The 16,580-nt window shown below is 34.7% G+C and overlaps 1 long non-coding RNA gene across 1 annotated transcript; it reads left to right on the top strand.

Annotated features, from left to right (window-relative positions):
- The first annotated feature begins 8,528 nt into the window (after nt 1–8,528).
- On the top strand, nt 8,529–16,372 carry LOC130609514 (uncharacterized). Its single transcript, XR_008974800.1, has 2 exons — nt 8,529–8,952; nt 15,983–16,372. It is a non-coding gene; the product is annotated as an uncharacterized LOC130609514 (long non-coding RNA).
- The last annotated feature ends 208 nt before the right edge of the window (nt 16,373–16,580 follow it).

The raw sequence follows: 16,580 nt of genomic DNA, 5'->3' as shown, positions 1-16,580 counted from the left end.
AGATCTAGATTAATTTCTGCTTTCTCTCCACACTTTTTTCTTTTTTTTTTTAACATGGATCAGTTATCTGATCTATTTCGCAGTATGAAAAAGCAATTTTTGGCACAACTAAGCAGGTGGTGCTCTTATAAATAAGAATGAGCAGCTACGGGTGGAAACAGTAGGAATTTCTTACATCTGTATTCCTGCTGAAGTTCATGTATTTAATAAACATAACCTTGATGTAGCTTTTCTAAAAAGTCATCCTTTAAGGTATGTGTATGTTTGAATTTGTTTAAAAATATAATACAAATTTTAGATGTGTTCATTCTCTTTTAATAGTTCTGAATAGTAAAATTATGATTTGATGTTCTTTTGATTATTCTTTTTGTAATATAGTGAAATACACTCATACAATATTCCGAAATGCAATTTAGGTAGTGCACATTGGAAATTCTGTGTCCTGAATAGCCATGGGCGCTGTTGTGATCTGTGTAGTGACAGCCGTTCTAAACTGTTCAAGTTTAACTGAATTGTGTTTGCTAATGGTCAGAGTTGCGTGTGTGCTCCTTGTTCTGCTCCAGAGGTGAGTGTGAAAATATCCATAGAGCTTATCAGCTTATCACTCTTTATCTTCTGTTCATGAATATTTTAGGTTCCATCCTTGGATGTGCTACAGGTGGAAGGAAAAGCAATATCAAAAATTAAACCAGATGAAGTTCAGAAAGAGCTACAAAAGGAAAATGACTTGCAACAATCTTTGCCTCCTCATGCTTCAAATGTCAAGTAATTTTAAAATATTATTATTATTAAAACAATCCTGAAAATATATTAAGTGATTAGTGCTTAGCATGACAGATAAGTTTGTAGAAGAAATAATACCATCCCTGCAAACTTGGATCTGAACTTTTGCAATTTCTGATCTTGGTTATCAAGTTTAGCTTGGTATCTCTAGTTTTAATTTGCTGTTTATCTCCTTTAAATTGTTCTGATTTACATTTAAAAATCCAGAGAGCCTATTCAGACCTGCTGTATGCAGATGAAACTTCTCTTGACTGCAGCAGAAGCTGAAGTTGCTTATGTGAGGGTTGAATTTATCCATACAATTCCCAGCATAATCTAATCAAAATAATTAAAAACAAACAATGGAAAATACCACAAATTTAATATAAGCAATGCCAGCTGTAAGTCATCGTCTTTAAATAGAAAAGATGTATTAAAAATTCATTAACTTGAATTTGTATTACAGTCAGTGCTTGTCTGAAATTCAGGAGATTTTACTGGAGAGCTGTAATTTAAGGACTGTAAGCTGTAATTCATGGAGAGCTGTAATTTAAGGACAATTGCTTATTACCTTGCTCTTGTCATAGGTTGTATCTGTCATTCTGTAGTAGGAGTGCAGATTACAAAAGTAGTACAGGCTGTGTCCTAATTTAAATGATCCCATCTATCCCATGTCAAGTGAGACTCTTAAGTTTTATGGTCTTCACTGCTAATACGATCTTTATAGATAGCTTTGTTTAGATCTACCATAGGTTACTTCACTTCTCTATTGAGGAGGGGTGAGGTGGGAATGGGAGGGTAGGGAAGAAGCAGCTTTAATTATTAGATTTTGTTGTTCCTAGAGTCCTGAAAGGTCTATTGGATGCAGAAGAGAGCCTTTTTATGGCAGGCCTAAAGTTTGTAAATGGATAATACTTTCAATTAAGTAGCTGGGAATAGTCATGGGAAAAGAATGCTTAAGTTTATGAAACAGTCAAATTGGCATTTAAGTGACCCTTTGCATGCCATTGCTTATCTGCATTGCTTAAAGATCATTTGGTTAGCAAGATTATATATTAAAACAAATAGTGTCAACAGACAATGAGTGTTTTACCTTCAATAAATACTTACTGTCAGATTATCAATGGTGCAGAAACTGCACGATTTTCTAAAAAACCTGTATTTAGTGCATTAAGTGAAGGTAATGTAGGCCACACACATAGTATTGTTTTTCATGTCCCCTTTTTTCAAAGAATGATAAATAGTCTGGTTTAGGAGAGTGCATGCTGTAAAAACATTCACCTTTACCTGCAGCATGCCCCAAATATTTCAGTTTACATTGATAAAGTTTTCAGTTAGTTCAGTCAATGAAATTATAAACTTGTATACCAGAGCAGTAATGATAATGCAATAAAATAGCCGCTTGTTTTTATTTATTTAAATTAAGTGACAAAACTTAGACAAAAAGTCCCTTGATAATTTTAAATTTTTTTCCCTTCATCATTTACAGAAATCACTCGAAATACTGTAAATTCAAAGTTAAACTGTTTGCCATCTGTTTTTTTTTTTTTATTTTTCATTGTGTGTTAGTTGCATTGAAGAGAAAGTGAACTGTGTTAGAGCATGCTGAGGTAAGCTACTGTAAATATTTATGAAGATTATATACTCTATTGAGTTAAAGCAGTGCGAAATATTTTTTCTAGTTTGAAGTTAATGTGATCTACTTATTAAAGTACTGATCTCTGATTTTACACTGCAAAACAGTTACTTACTTAAAAAAAACCCCAAACAGCGTATCTTTTGCATTAGTGGGGTTGTTGTAAGCATGCCTTAAATCATAATCCCTCTCCTGCATTGTGTAATTTGTTGCTTTTCAAACTGGATATTTCATTTTTATATTTAACTGTCACAATTTATTTCATAAGCTAGACCCTGTTCTTCTTCAGGCAAAAATGCCACTGATCTCAGTAAAGACTTTGGGTTGTAAGAGCTGATGAAATTGTCTTGTTAAAGTAATCAGGCTCTTTTGTGTATATTAAAGTTGTATGGCTTGAAAAATATTTGAGCGGTTTTAATGAAAATAAAAAGACTCACTGAGCATCTTTCCTCTTGGATTTTCATGTGCCCATAAGCTTAAGGACTCAAACTGTATTAATGTAAATTAGATATATCTGGTATGTACTTGATGTGATAATTTCTGGATTGTGAGTCAGATTTCTGTTATTACATTGATTTTTTGTCTTTTTTTTCACATGTGATTTTTATCTTTTACTTTTTTTTTGAAAATGTAATCAAATATAAAATATCATTTTGTAACTTGAATATGTTTTGCATGATTAATCAATCTTGTGTTTTTCCTTCATTTTGTAATTTTTTGATTTCCAGTTTAAAATGTATGTTTATAGCATAAGGCTAGTAGTACTCAATAAAACAACCCCCCAAGTCATTAAAAGTGTCATTGTCTCAGGAGAACCCCAGAAAAGTAATTAAACCTGAAAACTCTTCTCTGTAATTTTTAAGTGGAATTTTAACCATTTTCATTTGTGATTTTATCTTAAAATATGAAGGCACTTATGAACCTTAATTAAAAGCAGCATATATTTGTTGAGCCATTCCTGATTTTTTTACATCTCGGACATTTTTCATATACTGCTCTTCGCTTTGTAACTGTCTGCACTTTAGACATTTATTAACTTCGTAGAGTTCATACAGTAGCTAGACACTGGTTTTAGAATTTGATCCATGGCCTGTGGAAGTCCATAGACTTTCATCACCTTCAGTACAACTTAGATTGGAGGGTTAAATGGTAGAATTTTTCAGTTATTAACTTTCAAAGATAGTCAAAGACCAGGTGTTTTCTCTAAAATCAAAAGCTGAATTGAAAAGCTAGGAAGAAGTTCAAGTGATAGCACATTATAAAACTAATTCAGAGTTTTAAGGGTATTGACAAGGTAGTCTGTCATGGGAGAGAATTTGCAGATGAATGTGTATGTGGCATTTTAGCATAACATTTACTCACATACCCAATTTAAGCTGTAAATCTACATTACTTGATTTAAGTTTTCAGTGCAACAAGTGAAAGTTCTACTGAAGTTGGGAGAGTAAAATTGTGACTACTGCACTTACTTTTTACTTTAAAATTATTACCAACAATTTAGGTTTTACCTGTTTTTTTTTCTTTCCTAAATAATATGATCTCTACATTTAGCAGAAATTTCCAGACACTTTACACCAAGTGTTTACGTTAGCATTTTATATCCTGTGGTCTGATGTATGCCATAAACTATGTACTTTAGAGGGAATGGGTATTAAGATTCTTGATTCTGTTTTTCTTTCTAGAGGTCAAGATTATCAAGGTATTCATCATCTATGTACTGCTTTTCCTATTTTTATATTGCCTCCTTATTTACAACTGGTTCCTAGAGTTTATCATACTTCAGACAGAAGAGGTCACAACATCTTATTTACAGCAGAGGACACAGACAATAAGGAGGAAGAATCAATGTTTTCCAAATATATTTATTTGAATGAGGAATCTGGAAGGAAAAGGTATGAACTAATGCATCTTCAATTTTGTGTGTTAAAGGTTATGTGTTGAGAAATAACTTTCATGGTATTTCAGTATTTAGTAGCTTCAAAGAAGTGGCAAAGAAAAAGGTATGAAGAAAAGTCACCTTATTTTGTATATGTGTTTTAAAAGACTTAGAACAAGAGTACTAAGAGACATTCCATTTTGCTTAGAATGTAAAAGGTATTTTTTAAGATTGCATTTTGTAAACATATTTTAAGTTATATTTATTATATTGTATTATATATATAATTTAGGTTATACGTATATGAACTTCAGTAGTTCATCCTACTCGTGTGAGAGGTCCCATTGAATTAACAAGAAATACTGAGCAAATAGAGTAGGCTTTCTGTGAATGTAAAATCCTGCAATAGTAAAAGGTTTAAAGTGCACACCCACTAGCCCTTTATCACAGAGACAATCTTACCTCAATGCTGATTCTGCAAGCACTTAGGAGCAAGCTTAACTAGGTAGTTGAGTGTAGTCCTGTTGAGCTCAACACATGCACAAAGTTGAGCACAGACAGAACTGGGACAAACTTGTAGTCTAAAGTATTAATTGCATATGTAAAAGGTAGTCGTGACAGATGCAGGATCCTGCCGTTTAAATGAATGAGGAACTGAAGCAGAACAAAATGCGTAATAGTTATTTTTTTCCGTTGATGCATCATGTAAAGGGAGATCTGTCAAAAATTTGTTCTATAAGAAGTAGTGAGGAAATGTAAATGGATTTTGGAATAAGCCTACTCAGTTTTATCATGTTTTATATTACCGATTTTTATAATTTGTAGGGAGTTTCTAAATGTTTGGGTTTTTTCTTTTATTTCACTTGTCCTGCACTAAACTAATGTGCATATGAATGAATATGCATTGTTTTTCATTGTTTGTTAATTTACATTTTTGTGGTTCTGTGCCTTTTTAGTTGACATAGTAGTGTCAAAAACCTCAGAATTGGAGACTAAATACTCTCAAGTTTTTCCTGATGATTTTTCATACTGGTAGTTTGCTAGTTATACTTTCTACGTATCACTAGCTCCAGAAATATAAAATTGTTTCTCACAAAGTCTTTAGTGATCTAAGGAATGGTAGAGTAGTAAATAAGGATAAAGCTAGGTTAGTTTTACAGGGCAATTTGTGTAGCTTGTTAACTTGACCTTACTTGAAAAACATGTGTTTTAGTGCAGCCAAAAGTCAAGTCATAAGGATAAGAATAGGGAATTAGGGTCATCCTTTGTAAGAGGGGAGATTGTATCCTGAAAAGCAGTAACTCTGAAAGGAGCTTTACAGTCTTGAAAGACAAGCAACAGAAGATGGCTGTCTAATGCTCTCTGAACTTTAAATTAAACACATTTGTCTTAAAATAAAGGAGGTAAGACATTAGCAATAATATAGAAAAAAAGTTCTGGGATTAGAAATATTATACAGAGCTTTTCTGTTCCAGGTAGGTGCTCTAACTGAGATAGTCATGTCAGCACTTGCTTTTTCTCTTGGCTGCATGACTTTTGCATTCTTTTCTGCTCAATAGCACAACTTCCTGTACCCAAAATGGTCAAATAATCTAATGGTAGGTGAGGTTTGAATCCTCAGATTCAAATGAGTGCTTATGAATGAATGCTCATTTCCTGGCTCTGTGCTTCAATAACGAATTTTCATAAAGAGGTAGAAATCACTATTTTTTTTTTTTCTGTCTTGTAAAAGAAAAGAAAACACAAAATCGCCTTGCCCTTACTTAAAAGAATAGATCCTTAGAAGTGTGCTCGATGTTCTGGATTTGAAATTGAGTGAATTTTTTTCCTGCAGCCCCTGAAAAATCTAAGTTCCATAGAGGGGCAGCAGATTTCCTGTTGGTTGAATCTGTGATTCTTCTTCCATATGAAGGTTTGTAAGACTGTTGTGTTCTTAACAGTGTTTCAAGTACTATTCTAGGGGAGCAAGCAGAAGTGTTGATTCCTGTATGAGATCTCTTTTTCTTGAATAGCAGTTTTGTATTAAGACATCTTAAAAGATCATTATATTGCCTTTACACAAGAGGTGCAGAGTTGGTTTGAATATGTTACCTGCATGATATAGTATCTGATGCAAGAGTATGCTAAATGAGAACATAACAGACCCAGTAGTTGAGGTTTCAGTCAAGACAAATTGAGAGTAGCTATAAGATTTCAATGTACAACAATAAAGGTAGCAGCTTCTGAAATTATCCAATACTTACAGTCTTTAAATCAAAACTGGATTTCTTTCAGAGTTATATCCCAAGTTTCATTCAGCAAATTGTGAGCTTGATGCAGGAATACTGATGAAGTTTTATTATCTGTATTATTTAGAAGGTCAGATTGGGTAATCATCAGCCTTTTCTCTGACCTTAAAAACATTAATCCATAAATAGCTTTATGGAAGTTTTTAGTCACTGAATTCCTTTGATATAGTCAAGATGACCCTAACCGTCAAGGATGGTATTATTTCAGGGTACAGGATTAGGCACTGATGATTCCTTTTGGGTTTTGTGAGCTTCTGCTTCTGTCAGGATTTTGGGAAGCATATGAATATAATTCATGGTCATAATTGGAGTGTTTGCTTTTGATTCAGAAGCATTTTCTGTCTGTGAACAGATTACGACTCAATGAGAATAAGGACACTGGTAAACTGATGAGCATTGTAAGCAAGGGTTTCAGTGTACAAGTAACCCATCCGTTAACTCATTAACTTTTTTGCAGGTCATGGTGGAAAAGGATTTAAGGAAATTCTAAGGGAATAAATCTATGACTGTAGTGAGCTTTTCTCAGGTGTAAGAGGCAGCACGAAGGTGGGCAAAAGATGTTCAAGAAGGAAAAATAATCTTAGAAAGCCAGTGATAGGGTCAGAAGTCACAAAAATAGAGGTAGCTATTGCTTTACTGATCTAGAGATGACAAAAAAGGGAAGGCTATGAAGGCTTTGAAAGCAGGGGAGCATCTTTTATTTGAATGAAATTCTTTTCCTATTACTTTGAAGAGGGGGATAATGTTCAAAGCAAGCAACTGTGATCTTTGCAGTGGTGCTTGGACTGAATGCTAACAGAACAAGGTGATGCTTGTCTAGGCTAAAGAAACAGATGCTGCAACAAGCAAGATATGAAGTTAGATACCAGACTTTAGTTTTGGAGAGAGATTAGTTAAATGCTTTAATTTTAAAATGTTGCCAATGTTAGTTATGTTCTGTGTCTGTGTGAATGATGGGATACTAGCCATAGTGATGAAGGAAGTAAGTAGTGGGGAGTCTGTGAAGGTTGAAAAGGGAAAGGCTCATAAGATCCTTATCTTCTAACCTAACTAGCAACTGCAGCTTGACATACCTAAGAGGAAGATCATCTGGCATTTTTTTTGGGTGCAGAATAGAGTGATGAATTGTGCTTTATCACCATGTAGAGAGAACCTATATGTGGTCTTACACCAGAACATAAAACCATAGAATAGTTAGGGTTGGAGAGGACCTTAAGATCATCTAGTTCCAACCCCCCTGCTATTGGCAGGAATGCCTCACAGTAGACCACGTTGCCCAAGACTCTGTCCAACCTGGCCTTGAACACTGACATTTCTTTGGACAACCTGTTCCAGTGCCTCACCACCCTTACAGTAAACAGCTTCTTCATTATATCCAACCTGAACTTCCCCTGTTTAAGTTTAAAACCATTACCCTTGTCCTATTGCTACAGTCCCTGATGAAATGTCCCTGTCCAGCATCCCTGTAGGCTCCCTTAAGATATTGGAAGGCTGCTAGGAGGTCACCAAGCAGCCTTCTCCAGGCTGAACAGCCCCAACTTTCTCATCCTGTATGCATTACTAGAAGTAGAGGAAGAAGAGGAGAGAGTAGAGGACTCTTGAAATACTCAGGAAACTGAAGGAGTTAGGTGGGAGTGAGAATAGGAAAGATGAATTGTAGAAGCTATGGAAGGATGGGATTTAAAGAAGAGAATGATTTGGTTTTCAAGAAGTAGACAACAGATTGAGAAAATTGAGGGTGAGTCTGAGCTTTATGAATCAGTAGAATTTTGTGAGAAGAAATTTCTACATTCCCTGGAGATGAAGAGAATTACAGTTTAAAAAGAAGCCCATATGAAAATTCCTTGCTGAATTCGTTTAATCCTCAAAATCTAGAAACTAAATTCTTTGGAGCACTGCCATCTAGTGGCACCATCTGCTGTCATATTCTGTTTCAAATTTTTAAAACCAGTTGCCTTATGTGAATCTTGAAGATCATTTACCTGCCTCTAATTTAGGTCCATTTAAGCTGTTCACATTTTATTACTGATCAGTTCCCTGCATTTAGCTAATTTCACAAATGGAAATGCTCTGGATGGAGGTAAGCATGATTTCTGTGTAGTGGGTAGTAAAATTCAAATGACTTTCTCAACTGTTTAAATAGCAACAGATCTATCACGGAATTCAGTACCAAAAAAGTAAAGAAAGAATTTTCTTTGACTGTAGCAAAATCCAAAGAAGCCTACAGTGTAGGATTTTATGGTAGATCAGATCTAGAAAGCAATAATGTTGTTGTTTTGTAGCATTCACTATGAAAAATGTCTACAGGCTTAAAGACATATATAGAAGTTTTCATGTTTGCAAAAAACATCTTGTGGAACAGGGTGTAACAATTTATCAAGATTCAAGACGTAAGCTTCCCACGGTCAAGTACAACTCTCTCCTGGGATTGACTGTATTAAATTTATTTCATCAGGTAGCAAAGCTGCCTTGCCTTTGCTCTCCTGTTTTATCTTGTCATACTCTGCAGGCATTGGTTGTCTGAGAGTTGAAAATCTATTTTTTTTTTAGCCATGAAAACAAGTATTAAGCTAAATATGTTATTATGAAGGTTTCATATAGGTAGTCAGACCTGTTCCTGATGGTTATCCTACAACAATTTGGAATTTGTAGCTTCATGTTATGTTTATTAAGATTCCTTCATGCAAGAGTGCCTCCATCTCCCTGAGACATTTGGATTTTAGTTTTTTACCAGCAGATGGAAACAGAATATTATTAGATCAGTGTAATTATTACTTGGAGTTTTCCTCCATCTTGCTTCTCTTTTCCAGAAATAAAGTCTAAATATTGTTTCACATTAACTTGTAGTTAATTACTTAGTTTTCAATTCAGGGAGTTTATACTATTTGATGACAAAAATGCCCTAAGAGAGGGACAGCTCTTCTTCCAGGGTTCACTTAAAACACTTCTAACCACCAAATGCTATGAAATATTTTGATTGTTTTATACCTTTTTGTATCTTGTATAACTTGACATTTCTTTTACGCAGACACCCACCTTGAAGAGTCAGAATCACCTGTGGTGGCTTGACAGTGGCTGTCTGCCAGGTACCCACCAATGGGGTTCTGTCACTCCCCTCCTCAACTGTAGAGGGGACAAAAATACAACAAAAGGCTTGTGGTTCAAGATCAGGACAGGAAGACATCGTTCACTAATTACTGTCACAGGCAAAACAAACTTGGAGAGAAAAAAAACAAGTTTAATTTATTACCAATCAAATCAGAGAAGTGTAATCAGAACTAAATCCAAATCTAAAAAATGCCTCCCCAAACCCTCTGTTCTTCCCAGATTTATCTTTACTTCCAAGTTCACTACCTCCTCTCCCTGAACTGGCACAGGGTAACAAGGAATGACACAGGGGAATGGGAAATATGTGGTCAGTTATCACATTATTTCTGCTGCTCCTTCCTCCTCAGGGGGTGAACCCCTCACGCCCTTCCTCCGCTTCTAGTGTGCGGTCCCTAATGTCCTCTGTGAACTTCTCCCAGCATTAGTCCTTCACAAACTGCTCCACTGTGGGTCCCTGCCATGGGTGCAGTCCTTCAGGAGCAAACTTCTCCAGTGTGGGTCCCTGTGGGGTCATGAGTCCTGCCAGCAAATCTGCTCCAGTGCGGGTTTCCCATGGGGTCAAGCTTCCTTTGGGCATCCTCCTGCTCTGGTTTGAGGTCCTCCATGGGCTGCAGGGGAATCTGCTTGGACACCTGGATCACCTCCTCTGCCTCCTTCTTCACTGACCTTGGTGCCTGCAGAGTTGGCTTTCTCACAGTCTCACTCCTCTTCAGCTGCGGTATCACAGTTCTACTTCTCCCCGTGCTTAAATATGCTATCCTAGAGGAGTTACCACCTTGCTGATGGGCTCAGCCTCGGCAGCAGGGGGTCTGTCTTGAGGCTGGCTGACACTGGTCCTGTTGGACACAGGATAACCTTCTGGCAGCTTCTTGCAGAAGCCACTCCTGTAGCCCTTCCAGGTACCAAAACCTTGCCATGCAAACCTAATACACCACAAAAAAGCTAGATTTAAATAAAAACTGGGCAACCCAAGCACTTTTCAGGACTTAGGTTTTCAGTTCTTGTTTTTCTTCAAGACATAAGTTTTTTATCAGAGCTTTGACTTGAAACATGGAATATTCCAGAAAGAGTTCAAGAACTATTCTCAGATTTATAGTCTTTCTCTCTGAAATACAGCTTCTTGGGCTAGTGCTACATTTTAAGGGTTCTTTTTTAATGTTCAGATGTACTTCAGAAGGCATTTTTTTTTTTGCTGAATAAAATGGCTGGTTCTCAGCTATGTTGAGACCCCCCATCTACACAGTTTTCTGATAAATTGAATAACTGAATTCTTAAAATGGAAATACATTTCAGTCAGCAAAATGGGAATCAGATCCAATGTAGCAGATATACGTCTGACAGTGAAATTGCAAGCAACAGGAGTTAGACACTTTAGTTCCACTAATGCACAAAGAAACTTTATTAATTTAGTGTTTACAGAAAAAACTACCCCAAAGTTGAGTAGTGCCAGTAGATGTCAGTGTTGGCCTATGGCAGTGTGCTGAGAAAAGTCAAGTGTTTTAATTTACATACATGTATGGATACCTGAACATATGAAATTGTTTTTTCTCGTTCTTTTGTATATATATTACATATTTCACTGTTTATTGACTTCTGTGCTTGTAACTACTGCTACAGTAAGAGCTAAGGGTGAACTTAAGTATTGTTTTATAAAGCAAGCTACAAGTATAACAAAAAATATAAAGGTAACATGCTGTCTGTTAAAATATTCATTATAATTTCCTGTATAAATCCTGCAAAATATCTGCTTAAGTGGGAAAAGTTAGTAGTTGTTGCTACTAACCTTTAAAATAATTTTACCAGCTTGGTGGTAGTAGTAATAGGTCCTTTAAATCTGAGTTTCCTTGCAGAGGTGCTGGGAACAAAAGAAATAGACGCAGAACAGTTATTACAGATTTTTATATATATATATAAAAATATATGTAAAAATATATGTGTGTATATATATACATGTACATATATATCTGCATATATAAGCACACTTACGAATTACTGTATTGTGTGTGTTTGCTGTTTTTGGAAATTAAAACTGTAAATAGGAAATTGGGATGTATAATTAACTCAAGCTGCAGCATTCTAAAGTGGAAATATTCCATTCACGAGAGATGTTTGCAATAGGTAGATTTATTTAAAAAAAGGCAAACAAAAAATAATCAGAATCCAATCCCCAAGTAATCACATAAGGTGCTGTTCAAAGCCAGCCAGCCAGTCCTGCTGAAAATAGTTCTCTTTGGCATTTAGGTATATCTGACTGTAGTCACAGCACTTGACTGGTGTATTTGCCATGCATGAAGTTATGCATGTAAAGCATTTCATATTAATTTAGAGCTTAGTGTTACGTTTTTCTTGTGACTTCTGTAATATACACCATGGACCTGATCATGAAAGTCATTTTAAGATTGTTTGGTGTGTGTGGCTACAAACACTACAAGATTTCCAGGTTTCCATTGTATATTGAGTCATTTCAATCTTTAGAAAAAAGTGTTTTATTTTGAATTTATTTCTAATTTAATTTAAATTTTACCTAGTTTCCTTTGCCTTTAGCAACCAGGCTGTTTCTGTGCTGTTAATACCTGACATGATCAGAGTAATTTATTCATCTTTTATGTTGCTGCAGAATTTGTTACGAAGGAGTTCCTATTTCAGAGCAATTCCAGAATAATCAGACAGATGGGATTCATATTCTTCCCCCTCATACATCAAAAAGCCTAACTGAATGCCAAAAAGCAGCTGCAACTGTTAGGGGAGAAAGTAAGAAATGTTTTTAATACATGTGTGCTGTACATGCTAAATCCTGCAAATTAAGACACAGAATCTGGGGGTGATGATGATGATTATTTGTTACTATGGTGTCATGCAACAGAAGAACAGAATACCTTGTAAATAGTCTTGCTGATTTTTCAACATTTGACAACATTCAATATAAAAATGTATATGTAGTTTTTCATCAATGGGGAGTAGTGTTCTGAAACCTCATGTCTTAGTTCCTAATTCCTTCTCTAAAGTAGTAAAATATGCTAATGTGGTAATTACTAACAAACAAAAACACTAAGAGAACAACCCAGGTAGTTCATTCAGGCTGTGGAGTCCTACACCTATCAGGATTTCATTGTATTTGGTGGGGTTATTTTTGACAAAATCAAGTTTAGCAGAAAACAGCATTTTATTACCTAATAGTTAAGGTTCAGTACAGACATTTGTAAACTGGGTTTATACTAGCTGATAACTGAAATGGGTTGGTTTTGAAGGTTTCAATTTATCCGGAAGCTTTAAAAGTGTTTTGGTCTCCAGCTCCACCAAAATTCTGTGCTCCAATTGGTTTATTAAAGAAAATTTTATTTCCTACATATGAGGTAAATATTTTAACTGTATTTTTAGTGTTATCATCTTTTGCAGAAATATACATCTTTTTCTATCATTATATCTGGTAACTGTAATAGTTTTATGCTGCTATCCTATTACCACTTCTCTATATTGTAAGTATGGTGTATAATTCATTACACAACTTGTAATAACACTTATTGAATAGTAATGTTTAATTTCATTTTCTACAATAAAGTTTCTGGTAGTGATTATTTTTAATTACTGCTTGCTATTATCTTGCTTAACGTCTTTACATTTATGCTGACATTGTTTGGCTTAATTTTGCTTCTGTTATGCTATGCTGGCAGTGATTTCTATTAAAATCTAAAAATAATTCTTATATTTAACAAAGTCAATTTTAGAAAATGAATAATGTAAAATCTCCCCTGTGATTATATTGAGAGATGAGCTGCTGATATAAAATGACATGCCTATTGTATGACCATATTTGTAGCACTCTGCGCCTTCATATGTCAAAGGTTACAGAGCAACTAGCATTTCATGACCAGTTCACACTCCTGTGCAAGAGATAAAGCATGCTTATGCATGGATCAATTGAAAGCAGGGATAACCTGACATAGTTCCCCATCTCCTAGCTTTACTGTGACCAAATTGATAGCTGTGTTCTTTCTTACTATATGGAGTACTGCAATCTCACATAAATTACCAAAGCTAAAGATAACTTTTTAATGTAACATTGAAGATTAGCAAAACAATTCGTAGTTGGAAGATCTAGTCATAAGAAAATATTTCCATATAGTTGCCTTCTGGAAGCAATTTTATATTAGATATTAGTTCATTTTTTAATAGCTAGAAAATGCTAAATCTCACTTTTTGAAACTTGAGACTGCTTGGAAAGAGTCATTACATGCTTTAAAGATGCTTTTAATTTTGTTTTATTGTAGCACTAGGTGATAGTTTAGGTGAGGGTGTGTGATATAAATAACAGGTTTTGAGTAATATGACATATCTCAGTGGAGTGACTTATTGGGTGTTCCACTATGCCCACTTATTTTGTGTTTTGCTAAAAACTAGTTGGAATTTTTATCATGTTTGAGTTCAGACACAAATACATTATGGTTGTATATGTAACTATAAACAGATTTGGAACCGTCCACCAGACAGAAAAAGTGCTGATAGCCCTTTGTCTACAGGTTGACTGGGCCGCTAGATACAATGATTGGAAGCAAGAAAATCTGCAGTTAATAAACCATAATATTTTATTCCATGTTTACTGTGGACCTATTGGGAATGTCTTTTACTGAAAAAGAAAACTGTTACTGTGGTACAAGAAAGTCTATTAACAGCAACAAACAATAACAGATGAAGCGGATACAGGTTTCCAAGAAGTAGTAGTAACCTCCTTGGAAATTCTGGTTGTGATATTATATGGTCACTTTTTTGTCTGGGATTCCCAACATTATGACATGTTAATTGGAAAGACATCTGCATACATGCAGTAAATTCGCTAGGTGATCAACAGTATGGCATATTCACAGTGTGTTCTGAGATTGATGCATCTACAATATAGTGTGTCCACTGACTGCTTGCTCTTTAGCATTAATCTGTATGAGTAGATTGAATGTATCTTGGATTTTTGGACATCTGACAGTGGAATTTGCTCAAGACATCCAGAAATCCAGATAAATGCAGTCCTCACTTCACTCTGGCAAAGGTGAGGTTGTTTGGGTTTTTTTGTTTTCCTTTTTTTTTTTTTGTGTGTGTTTTTTTTTTTTTTAATGAAAATACAGATTTGCAGGGTTTTTTTTATTTTTTTACTTTTTCCCCCCAGATATTAGCTCTATTACTTTTTGCAGTCTCTACTTTTAAAAGCAGAATGTATCTGAAAACTGTATTCATATTAGGCTTAGACTAATTCAGACTTAGTTTGGTTTTTGTTTTATCTATAGACAAAAAGTTTACTGAGAATATACCAGTCCTCACCTTATTTTTCTGAAAGTGAGATCTCAAAGGTATTATTATTTTATATTTACTTATATTTGTTCCTGAACTGTGATTTTTGTGGAAGACATTCTTCAACTGAATTGAACTTACTATTTTCCTATTAGATGCAAAAGTGAGGGTCTCAAAGGTTTTTTTTCAGGTGGATTGGTTACATTAAATAGGAGAACATAGCTCTGCAATTAGAACCCCTGTTAACTTTATGAGCATTTGGGTAGAGATAAGTGTGAGTGGTCTCTGCTCACTACTATAGCTAATCTGAAGTGAGTGCAAGAACGTAACGGAGCAAAGACTTGTGGTATGGGGTCCTTGGATTTCAGATATATCAGGGCATCAGTGGTGAAGTTTCCAATCTGTGAAGTGCTGTGTAGTTTTATGGTTATTGAAGTTAGTTTCACAAAATACATAAAGCGGCAATAAACTGCATGAATTCTACACTTGTGCAAAGGTGACCTTGATAGCATTATACAAGTAAATTTAGTTGCATTTTTTAAGGTTAAAAAAATATTTTGACTAAGAATTTGAGGACTGTGTATTTATTTAAAACTTATATATAGCCCATAAAGACCTGATTAAAATGTTGTGGCATGTTATTTTAAAGATGGAGATGAAACATGGTAGCAGTTTGTATGCAATTATAAATAAAATAATTTAAACACCAGATGTGAAATTTGAACTAAGTATTTGAACTTTCCAACAAGGATTTGGGGTATTTAATTCAAATTTTTTAAAGAAGATTGATTTTAATCCTTTAGGAACTTCAAATAACTGCAAATTAATGTTTCAGATCTCTTTGCTTTGACACGTATCTGCGGTAAGTAATCTGTTTTTTTCCAATTAAATACTGCTTTTTTTTTCTCTTTTTTTTCCAGTGGTGTGGTCCCTGTTTCACACTTATTTTTCTTTCCAATTTTGTATAAAATAAAATTGACTCTATAAATCATATTTCAAATAAACCACAAAATATATTGTTTTTTTTTTTAACAGACAAGTTTGACTAAAGGATCAGGATCAGCTCTGGAGATGACTGCTTTCAAAGCTGAAACTGTGTTAAATATGTCAGCTAATTTCAACACCAGCATGAAAGAGTTGAAGGTTATGAAATAACAGCTGAACCAGAGGTTGAGACAATGCTCAGGAAAAGCTCCCCTACTAAGCATATATTGATTCAAATCTGTGATGTTCCTCAGTCAATGCAGAGAGACATACCAGTAGAAAAAATGCCTACTTTGAGGCATGTCTACTGGACAAGAGGATAGTGAGAATGACATTATTCTCATGGAGCAACCTCAAAAGGCTGGGATTAAATACACTGCTGTCCCAAGAAGAAAGGAAACAAAGAAATCAGAGAAAAGAATAAACCCTAGAAAATTAGAAGCTGTGATTAATAAATTAAGTCAACCCCCAAAGATTCTTAAAAGTTTTCTTTATTTAATGTGTATTGCCTCTTTAAGGAATGTATTTTAATTTGTAACTGTATTATCTAATTATAGGTGTTATCTTTTTTATTAGTAAATATTGTTCAGAAATTAGGTAATAATAATTTGTTTATTTAGGAATAATGTCTCTTTTTAATGCAAATCAA

This window comes from Pezoporus wallicus, unplaced genomic scaffold (assembly GCF_028554395.1).
Source record: "Pezoporus wallicus isolate ANWC-B61680 ecotype Strahan unplaced genomic scaffold, APGP_CSIRO_Pwel_v1 contig_3486, whole genome shotgun sequence".
NCBI classification, from domain to species: Eukaryota; Metazoa; Chordata; class Aves; order Psittaciformes; family Psittacidae; genus Pezoporus; species Pezoporus wallicus.
Note: the sequence above shows the minus strand (reverse complement) of the source record. Positions and strands in the feature narration are given on the sequence as shown.